The following is an 11,446-nucleotide window of genomic DNA, read 5'->3' as shown; positions in this document are numbered from 1 at the left end:
ATAATGCATTTCGTCATGATATGACAGTGGAGGTGCATCTTTTAATGCAAATGAAATATAATTTTCTTTATATTCAAAGTATATAATCTTATAACTGACTGCCACTGATGATAGATTTTAAATTTTAACAAATTTGATATGAGAATTAATATTGGTTGCCATGGAATTGAAAATTGTTATTTCTTTTCAAATTCGAAATCCATGCAAAATAAATAAATTTTTAGACCAAAAACTGTTTTTATTGACAGATTCAGCTGAAGTCAATGTTATAGCGGGAAAATATTGTTACTGATAAATAATTCATATCACATGGTTGTTATGGTAACAAAATATTACAAGACAGCTAACTTTAAGTTCACATCCTTTTCAAGTAAATCTCATATTAATATTTATCATGCATGTTCTTCGATCATAAAAAAAACCTCTTAATTTGTAACAGATAATTGAATCAATGCATTGTTTTTATTTTTTTATTATTTTTTTCAAATGTGCCTGATCCCTATTTACATCGTACGTGTATCACGATTTGCACTGTATATTATTTGTATCAAAATTCATCAAATTAACTACCATATTTGGAAAATTCATGTTTGAAGATTGCACTTTTTCCAAACTATAGTGCAATTTTTTTAACCTTGCCACTCGAATTAAGTGTGGCATTGAGATTGAATCATTGATCTTAAGAATTATTCAAGTTAAATAAACTACATGTAAATAGGATACATAAAGATTGTAATTTATCATTGATTCATGAGGCATACACCCTCCCCTGTAGTTCAATATTAACTCTGCTGACTATGTATATGAAAAAACTAATACACCTGTACCCGGTATGAAGTCTATTAAACTAACAATTCTTAATACATGACTTGACAATTTACAGAAGTTAGTTCACCGTTTTCACTTTTTCAGATAAATATGCTTAACATATTTTTTAAACATAAATGTGTATATACAATGAGGAAATATTTTTTTCTTTTGGTGTATCTCCGCTACCAAACATTAAAAAAATTAATCCAATAACTTGTGCCATAGTTTGACATGTTTTCTTTTGATAAAAGTGTGGGTTATCTGTACATAATCCACACTTTTCTTCAAACCCCGCACACAAACTCGAAAAAAACAACATCACTGTCCACTGAATCAAGTTCCACCAGATCACTATTTCCCATATCAAACATGGATAACTGACTCAGACTAAGTTCTCCAAATAAGTATTCACACTTAATCTCAGTTGAAGCTTGAGAAAAGATTATATCGTCAGTGGTTTCGTCCCAAAGATTTTCTATTTACATATTCTCCTCCATGTGTGCGAAGAAGTTGAGAAACACGTGTAAGTAGAAATACGAGATTTTATAAAAGACCCAGTCATGTGATTAGAACGCGTTCGAGAGAACTTGTTTAGCGGACAGGGTGAACAGCGGCGGCCAATCAAACTTGTCGTGTTTCGTTTATGGTTTCGCGCCATACAATTCTTAAATTTTTTTCGCTTATGTTTCTTTTATGGGTTTTTTAAAAAAATTCATTGTATATACATGTAAATGTTTTTCAGCCAATTTAGTCAAAATATGTATTACATTGAAGAATATCAAATAGGATTATTAAAAGAGTAACTACCATCATCAATTAAATATGTTGCTAAATTTTTAAACAGAAAAACGAACAAATATGGGGTTCTTAGAATTTTAATTGTATCTAATTTCAATTCTCGGTACTAGAAGTCGTAGAATGAGTATATATGAAATAAAAATATTAAAACCAACAGTCCAAACATTTATATGCATTTCAAAAATAGGTTTTTAAAACAAAAATTAATGTTTATACATTTTTTGGTGATACAAAGTCATTTTTTAATAGAAATATCAAACGGTGTACAAAGAGTAATGTAAAACAAAAAATGGTATATTGTATACAGGCAACTGCGCTTCCGAAAACTATGATAAAATATAATGAATAATAGTAAACTATGGTACAAGTCACTTACCCCATATAATATTCATGCTATGCTCCCTCGTATCAATATGTCCACGCCCATCGGGTATCTACACATAACCAACAATATTATATGGGGTAACTACTACATGTTTTTATACTAGGGCATTCACTTGCAAAATACTGAAACATAATCTTCAAACCAGGCAGATATTTTTGCATCAGAATTGAGTCGTCTTTAATCACTAACATACATGTATATACAAGAGTTGCCTAAGTGACGCATGATTTTCGTAACTTCTTTTCTGAAGAGTTCCAAAATTTTCAAATTCCGATATCCTGTATTAAAACTTCATAGTTATTTCGGATTTCAAACATTTCGGTTGAGCATCACTGAAGAGACATTATTTGTTGAAATGCGCATCTGGTGCATCAAAATTGGTACCGTATAAGTTTTACATTATGACCCCTGGGTCGAGTCTTCTGCTGGTGGACTGTTAGTCCCCGGGGATCTCTACAACCCAGTAGCTAAGTACTTCGTTACTAGCTTGAAAATACGGATGTATATTTAATTGCTGTTATAAAATTTAGAAATTCATTTCAAAATTAAGGATTATCTCCCTCATGCATAGCTCTTATCCTTGGACGAATTTGGCTCCACTTTTTTTGGTACGCTGTTTTTGGCTATATTTAGCTCTAAAACTTCATAGTTATTTCGGATTTCAAACATTTCGGTTGAGCATCACTGAAGAGACATTATTTGTCGAAATGCGCATCTGGTGCATCAAAATTGGTACCGTATAAGTTTTACATTAAGAAATCTTAAAGGTTATTTTAAAGAAAGAAATCATAACTATGATATTTCATAGATTGTAAAAGGCTATATTTCGGAGATGTTTAACAAACAAACCTGCAAAAACTGAAGGTACATCTAGCACATTCCTACCAACTTTTACAGACTCTATAGATTTATTATTATAGACCGACTGATTATGGTAAAATATACGACGAATATTTTCAAATGAAATCGGGCATGAATATCGCAGAACTTCCCACTATTAGCTTTCACAAACTATGCTGCGCGTGTAGTTAAAAACTTAGTACATTATAACTATTTCCACATATTTCGGCTTGTCTGTAAATATGTGTCGTTATCTAAGCGCCCCCCCTTTTTTTTTTTTACTTTTATGGGCAATATTGCATTAAAGTAGATGAGTGTTATTGTGTCATTTGATGATTGTATATGAAAGGTGAAGATAACGAACAGTGATCAATCTCATAACTCATATAAGCAATACAAAATAGATAGTTGAGCACCAGAGGTGGGGTCATTGTATACATTTTACACATGTAATATCACTTCAAATATGGGGTATTTTCATTTTTGTTTTAAAGTTGAAAGGGCCTCTAGTGCGAAACTGTTCCATGCTACATTAAGAACAACTTTGTCAAACCCCAAACCACATGGAATTGAAGACAATAATAATGACATATTTCTTACAGATAACAATATTAATCACTTCATAATTTACTCATGCTAATTTTACAAGCAAGAATGAAGCACTTCCCGATTTTTAACATTCTGACATTCTGGGGAAGGGCTACATTTCCCAAAAAGTATTTTCTCTGGTAAAATACAACCTAGCAACTTTAGGGAGCCAAATATTTTTTCAGTTAGGATATTAAAACCTAGATAACGAGAAATCATTATCAATATTCAATAGACCACAATTTTTCTTTATCAAAACAACAGAAATTTCCACTTTTCTACATCTTCGGCTGAAACATTTTGGGCGTAATATGCCAAGAATTACGCTCAAAAACTAAATCTGCTTCAAAAATACCAATATATTGACTACGGATAATTCGGTTTCCCTGATCAAGATATAGGGCTAACGGCGGGTGTGACCGGTCGACAAGGGGATGCTGACTCCTCCAAGGGACCTGATCCCACCTCTGGTATATCCAGGGGTTCGTGTTTTCTCAACCCTCTATTTTGTATTGCTTATAGGAGTTATGAGATTGATCATTGTTCGTTATCTTCACCTTTCATGTGACTTTGGCATGACCTATTACCCGGAAAAAGAAAGAACTGCGAACGATAGTGTTGTTTTACCGCCTACCTTCTGGTCAATTTTAAAAGTTATCATTTTCGAATGACTTTTTGCGTTAATATAAGTATTTGTATGAATTTTCGTAAACTCATAACTCCTATCAGGAATACATAATAGAGAGTTGGGTAAACACGGACCTGGGATACACCAGAGGTAGGAATCCAGTATAGGTACGGTAACTCATATTCATCCGACCCATTCACTGTGATATTAAATGTGTAAAAAATGAGGCATGGTTTTGAAGAATTTCGTCTTTCGAAAAGGCAGTTGGAGTATAGGTACGATTACAGAAATTGGAAATTGCCAAGTTCGTTTAAAATACAGTTGTAATAATGAGCCTTACAAGCAAAGACAATGTTGTTACAAGCTTTGTCAGCTGATTCGTCACCATGTATGTTGTCAGTGTGTCATGTAATTTCCTACAATGCTATTGACTGTCATCTCCCCAATAATGACAACAAAGCACACTTCATTGTTTATACATACAATGGCCACTCTCAAAATGCCTGTGCATTTTATCTCGTTATTATTCACACGTACTATTTAGCAAACAACGGGGTAATTCCTTTTTATGCCCCTTCAAAGAAGAGGGACATATTCCTTTGCACCTGTCGGTCGGTTGGTAGACCACACGTTGTCCGCTCAATATCCTGAGAACCATTCACTTGATCGTAATGATATTTCATATGTGGGTTGGTTAGGAGTAGAAGAGGACCCCTATTGCTTTTTCGGGTCAAAAATTTAAATGGCAAGGGTCAATCTACTTTGGACATAGAAATATACTGTCCGCTCAATATCTTGAGAACTCTTTGCTTGACAGACATCAAACTTAGTTCACTGGAACATTGTAAGAAGTAGATGACCCCAATTGATTTTGAAGTGAAATGGTCAAATGTCAAGGGTCAAACTGGACATACGAATATACTCTCTGCTGAATATCTTGAGAACCCTTTGCTTGATAAACATCAAACTTGGTACACTGGTATATCTTTAGGACAAGATGATCCCTCTTGATTTTGAGGTCACATCATCAAAGGCCAAGAGTCAAACTAGAGATAGGAATATATTGTCCGAGCAATATCTTGAGAACCCTTTGCTTGACAGACATCAAACTTGGTACATCTTCAGGAGCAGATGACCCCTATTGATTTTCAAGTCACTTTGTTAAAGGTCAAGGGTCAAACTGGACATAGTAATATATTGCCTCCTATATTTTAAGAATCATTTGCTTGATTAACGGCGAATTGGTACACTGGTACGGCATAAGGAGTAAATTACCCCTATTGATTTTTAGGTCACATGGTCAATCCACTCTTGATATAGGAAGATATTCTCTGTTCAATATTTTGAATTGGTGATACTACTATCAATTAAATGATGCATGTGTATAACCCTTTTCAATTTTGTACCATTGGGGGGGGGGGGGCATATATGTATTACAAACATCTCTTCTTTAAAATACGCTTTATTATATATTTTACACTTTCCATCCCTTGAAACTCGACCAAATTTCATGCAAATTGTTTGCAGTGGTTGTACGGATGTTGACCTTGTCACCAGTTTTGAGAATCAGTGGTACAGTATTGGCACAGTTTTCATACCCTGGATTATGACGATTGTTACAATTTGAGTAGCCTTTATGAATTCCATTGACAAGAATATTTGTGTCAAAGATTTTTTTAAGTTGCACCAAACTTGTCCATGTAAAAATATACAGTCCATCAGAGGGCGCTGTGAAGATTCCACTATGACGATCGTAGGCCATTCCTCTGTTGAGATGGATACCATCATAAACAACATTGGTAGGAGAATTTTCATTTAGGTGCAATCTTTTGGTGGTGTACGCATTAAAGGCGATGATTGTTTTCTCTGCAAATGTATAATTTAAATTTTTAGAATACATTTTACATTTGCTTCAGCAGATTTGGACAGCTATTCACTTTGTATACATGCACTAGTACTTCTGCATTCCGATTAGGTATAAATGTTTATACCTTTTCAGTTTTCACGTGCATTCCTTGTCACTTTCATTGTTTTTCACGTGCTATAATTATCAAACATCCGAATATAGAAAAGGAAGTAGAAAAGATCGCTAAAATCTCTAGTAAAAAAATCTCTTACTTGAACGACGACTAAATCACAATGCTCAATGCTTGTGAAGATGTGTATTGCATGTAAAACCTTGCAATATTGGACCTTTTTCATTTGTTTTATATGACTTTTCATTTGTATTGTATAAATTTTCATTAGCATTCTATAACTTTTCATTTGTGTCGTATAATTTTTCATTTGTATTATGAAAACATCACTTGTATTTTCTATTTCTGTTGTAATATTTCCCTTCATATTGTATACTTTTCATTGGTATTGTTTAGTATTCATTTTTATTGTATGCAAGGTGAAGATAACGAACAGTGATCAATCTCATAACTCCTATAAGCAATACAAAATATAAATTTTTCATTTCTATTTGTATTGTATATTTTGGTTTGATACAGAGGATTTCACTGGTTTAAACCATGGTTCGATTTTCAAGTCACGGATCTCTATCTTTTTCTTAACTACTTTTTCCCTACATTTAGATTCTGCTGAACTAATCTCGTGTTTGACTAGTCCTGGATGGAAATAAACGACCAGTTTATCTCGTTAAGCATCCGGAACATCTCTCTCGTTTTCAACACGACAAAGGCTAAAGCTTAACCGATGAAATCCTTCACAATAAATCAAAATAGATAGTCTCAGTGATACGAAAAAAATGAAAAAAAAATGAAAATATACAACACAAATGAACAAGAGGCCCACGGGCGTATTTGCATTTAAGTCTCAATATGAAATCCTTTGTCTACATGTTTATGATCTTTTAAAATATACACAGAATTTCTATTCATTTACAGAAGAAAAAATGGAAGTTTGATACTTATAAATCATTTCGACACCCCAACTCCTCCCAAAACCCTGATTCATGAATTTCACAATTGAAGAAAACATTACAGACATCATAACCATGCATTTAATTAATCTCCCATGACTGTAAAAGTAGAGAAGAAGAAATGAATTTTTATACATTTTTATGATGTGGCCATATTTGCCCTGCCTAGGGGCATGAACCCCGGACCCAGGAACCATGAATTTAGCAATTTAAGTAGAGAGATTGAAGGACATCATAATCATGCATTTAATTTTTGTCAAATTTATATATGGGAGCAGAGAAGATTTTCTAAGATTTAATACATTTTCATATTGGCCCCACCATAACATCACAACACCTTAGCTTGGGACCTAGAATTTCCCAATTTTGATAGAGACACTTTTACTTATTATAACCATGTACTCAGTTTGTCTGCTAGATGCTCAGAAGTAAAGAAGATGATTTTTAAAGATTGTATTCATTTTACAGTTTTACCCAAAATCCATGGTCCCTGGGGCTTGGGATCATGAATTTCACAATTTAAGTTTCCCTTTCCCTACAGATCCTACTAAATTTGGTTGAAATTGACCGAGTAGTTTAAGAGAAGAAGCTGATAATCTTCAAATGTTAACTCAAGACGAACTACGCACGACGACGGAGAATACGGATATCAATAGGTCACTAAGGTGACTCAGGTGACCTAAACATTATACAATACAAATGAAAAATATACAAATGATTGACTGAATATTGTTTAACGTACCTCTCGAGAATCTTTCACTCATATGCATAATGGAGATATACAGATGAAAAATTATAAATGAAAATGATACAATACAAATGGAAAAGATCAAATATTTCAACGTTTGACTTGCCATAGACGTGTGTACGATATTTGTCAGAGACTAATTTCAGAAGAGGGAGAGTTGTCCGCTACATTTTCTCCCTTTCTGTATTATCTGGAGCCGTGGACCAACAATTCGAACTGACGGGTCTGTTACATTACATTTTCTCCTTTCCTGTTACCAATGTGGTAAATTAACATAATTATCTTTTAAGTGTCGAAGAAAGCCCTTTATCCGAGTAATCCCCAAATGTATGACACTGGATTTATAAATCTCATTTCCATATTCAGGGTGGTGACAGCACTTTCTGTTCAATAAAACCCTTTCTAGCAGGTCGAACATTAATCATAGATTGGCAGTAATCAGGACCACAAAAAAAAAACCCAACCTAAACATGCAAATATACGTGATCAAAACACTATCAAAACATTGCAAGTACAATGATTTCAAAATTTAATTCCTTTTCATCGAGAAGTTATGAATGTTGTTTATTTACGTCATACCTGCAGAATGTGGATTTAGGTATATAAATGATTGTTCTTTATTTACGTCATACCTGCAGGATGTGGATTTGGGGTCTTCACGCAACGATACTTGACCTCCAGATATTTGGAATACTTAGGACACGGATCCCCGAAGTTCTGGTCAGTGGCCTGAAGATGACATGTCCTGTACCCATTAGACCTTCAGTTCCGATGTTTTTGAATGACACGTTCGTGTATCTGTTTTACCATCGGGACACAGCATGGGATCTGTTCGTCCGTAACTGGCGGTTAGAATCTGAATTTTGGTTCCTTTCAGACAACGTATAAAACCCTTTTGACCACCACAGAGGGCATACGACTGATCTGCTGAAGTGGTAAGATATATTTTTGATACCAGCGTTGTACCTTTCTTTGAAATTGAATATCTATGCAAGAAATAAGCATGTGACTTACCTGATGCACATGTCTCTCCGACCAATGATAACACAAGTAATATACGTACACGAGTGAAATATTCCATCTGTTTTTCTTCTACAAAATGATATATAAGAAATATAAAATGATACTTAAAGATTATGTCCTGAATATAGGAAAATATGTCCACCCAAAGGTCGTTGTATGCTAAAGAGAATCGAACTTGCGAGTTCTGTCTCTGCGTAACGAGCGAGGACAGCCATCTTTACCGATATTCTGTGTATTTTCTTTAGATTTTTTCAAATTATATATAAGCACTTATGTATCCTTTAGGCCTATGTAAAAAGTTATGACGTCACAATCATTGAGTTATGTAAGCAAATAGCCAGCTCTTATTGCATAGTAAAATCATGGTTACTCTCTATAAAATGTACAAGGGAAATATCAAAACATGTAGTAGTGCAGATTTCAAAAGACAATCTAAAGATAAAGATCACATCATTTCTCAGACAAATTATTTGATGAATTATCATAAATAGTGCTTCAACATTCTCTAAATATAGTATTACCTTGTACCAGCAGAATAGTTTACAATGACGCATACATCTATAAACCCTATATATATATATATATATATATATATATATATATATATATATATATATATTCATGTTATAGTATTTGCGTGACTGTATGCACCATGTTGCTTTCTTGCATCACATGAGTGTTGTGTTACTAATTTTCGAATCGCATGCTGTCATGTCGCTTCAAAATTATTCCATTGCTTAAAATCAAGTGTACGTGATTTTTTCATTCGTTTTGGGAATATAGCTTGGGTGATAAGGGATATTTTTTATGCCAAGAATACGACAAAGGAGTGTATCATTTTCAAATCAGATTTACCGAATTTCTTTGATTTGTTTTTTTCAAGAGTTATTCCTTTAAATCACTCCCAAGAAACCGTGAATAAAATTAAGTTAGAAAAATATGCATTCGGAATAGGCTGTTGGCTAATAAGGAGCACAATTCGTGCCCATGGAAATTCCTAAAGATTGCTTAATGATCCAATCAACAAGGACTACGTAGATATTTTCAGTTAGGAACTCCAGCAACTTTTCTCTATCAGCTTCAGAGTACGTTTGCGCAGAATCGGTGTTGTATTTAACAAAGTCGTTATTTTGAATGAGTTCCAATTTTATTGAAGAAACAGTTGTCTTTGATGTAAAAAAGCCTAGTTTCTAATTCGGAGAAAGGAATGGAAGTGTAAGCATATAATCCCCTCTGACAATTCATTATCATTAATACTCATTTCAGTATTCTATATAACATATATAGGCCTTAAGACAAACTACATCTCAATTTCATAATTTTGGAAAATAGATTAACTGTTAACTAATTTGAATTTATCACTTACCACCGTTATAAATTCTCAAAACTAACCTAATCCACTTTTACAATTCTCTCCAGCAAATTACTTTCGAGGTATTGGTTGCGATAACCAATAGGTTTGTACCTGGGAGACCCGAGTTTGATGCTCTACCACGGCCCCAAGGTGTTTAAGATATGCAATGACTGTTCCGTCGCCAAGAGGCCTATATCAGCTACCTACACAAGATATGGGTCTTTCGGATTTTCCGTGTCTGGGTAGGCGTTTTCATGAAATGGGTCAAATATTGTTACACTTAACCTACAGCAGGTGATGGCTCTATGTAAGGGTTTTTTTTCCTCTCGAATAAATCGTGAATTTAAAGTTTTCCAGAAAAGGTTATTTCATGCCAATCTAGATGTTGGAACTCCCCGTCTGAGTGATTGAATGATTGATTGATTGATGTTTTCTACCACACTCAACACTTTTTCAGTTATCTGTTAGCGCCCAGTTGTTGTTTGGTTGGTTTTTGGGTTTTTTGGCATACTATAAAACCTGGCCTGACCCCATTGGCCTGGCCTGGTCTCAAAATTGGCCTACGCCAATTTTGGCCTCTAATTATCCTTCATCCCAAATTTTGGCCTGGCCTCAAAAGTTGGCCTGGCCTCAAATTTGGTCTCTAAATTTGTTTTTGTCCTCAACCAAAAAAAATTGTTACTTCAAAATTTTGATTGAATTCATTGGTTTATTATTGGATTTAGTTTTTCAAAGTCGTAGCGAATAAATATGTTTCTGTTGTTTTGTAAATGTGCAGTTTAAAATAATCATGAACTACCACCAATCTGATTAATGTTATTGAATATCTATTGATCAGTTTATTGAATAAATCATTTTTTTCCCTTCATATCTTTATGTACTAGTACACACCAAAAGAGATTGCACAACTAATGAAACAATTGGCATATTGATTTTTTTCAGAATTATGATTGATTCATTATTGGTTTTAGTTTTTCAAAGTTGTAGAAATAAAATGATAAATGTCCATTAGAATAAAGATGAAATACTACGAATCTGATTGATTTTATTGATAATCTATTGATTAGTTTATTGACAAAATTATTTGCTTTCCCCTTCCTAACTTATGTACTAGAACACCAAAAAGTATACTGATGAAATGATTGATATGTTTTGTATTCAATAGAATTCAATTTGATATCAATTTACATATTATAAAAGTGTTGTCATTATAATGAATTTGATTTTAAGAGCAGGGCACATTCCGAACAGAGCATGTGGTCTTAATGTTTTCAATGTGCAGATAGCACGCATTTAGTGTTACTTGTTTAATTTCCAAAGCATGATAAATGACATTTTTAAAAAAA

General features: G+C 33.6%; 1 pseudogene; it reads right to left on the bottom strand.

Moving 5' to 3' along the window:
- Window positions 1–5,497: 5,497 nt before the first annotated feature.
- On the bottom strand, window positions 5,498–9,301 carry LOC130046650 (uncharacterized; annotated as a pseudogene).
- Window positions 9,302–11,446: the final 2,145 nt, after the last annotated feature.

This window comes from Ostrea edulis, chromosome 4 (assembly GCF_947568905.1).
Source record: "Ostrea edulis chromosome 4, xbOstEdul1.1, whole genome shotgun sequence".
In the NCBI taxonomy this organism is placed as follows: Eukaryota; Metazoa; Mollusca; class Bivalvia; order Ostreida; family Ostreidae; genus Ostrea; species Ostrea edulis.
Note: the sequence above shows the minus strand (reverse complement) of the source record. Positions and strands in the feature narration are given on the sequence as shown.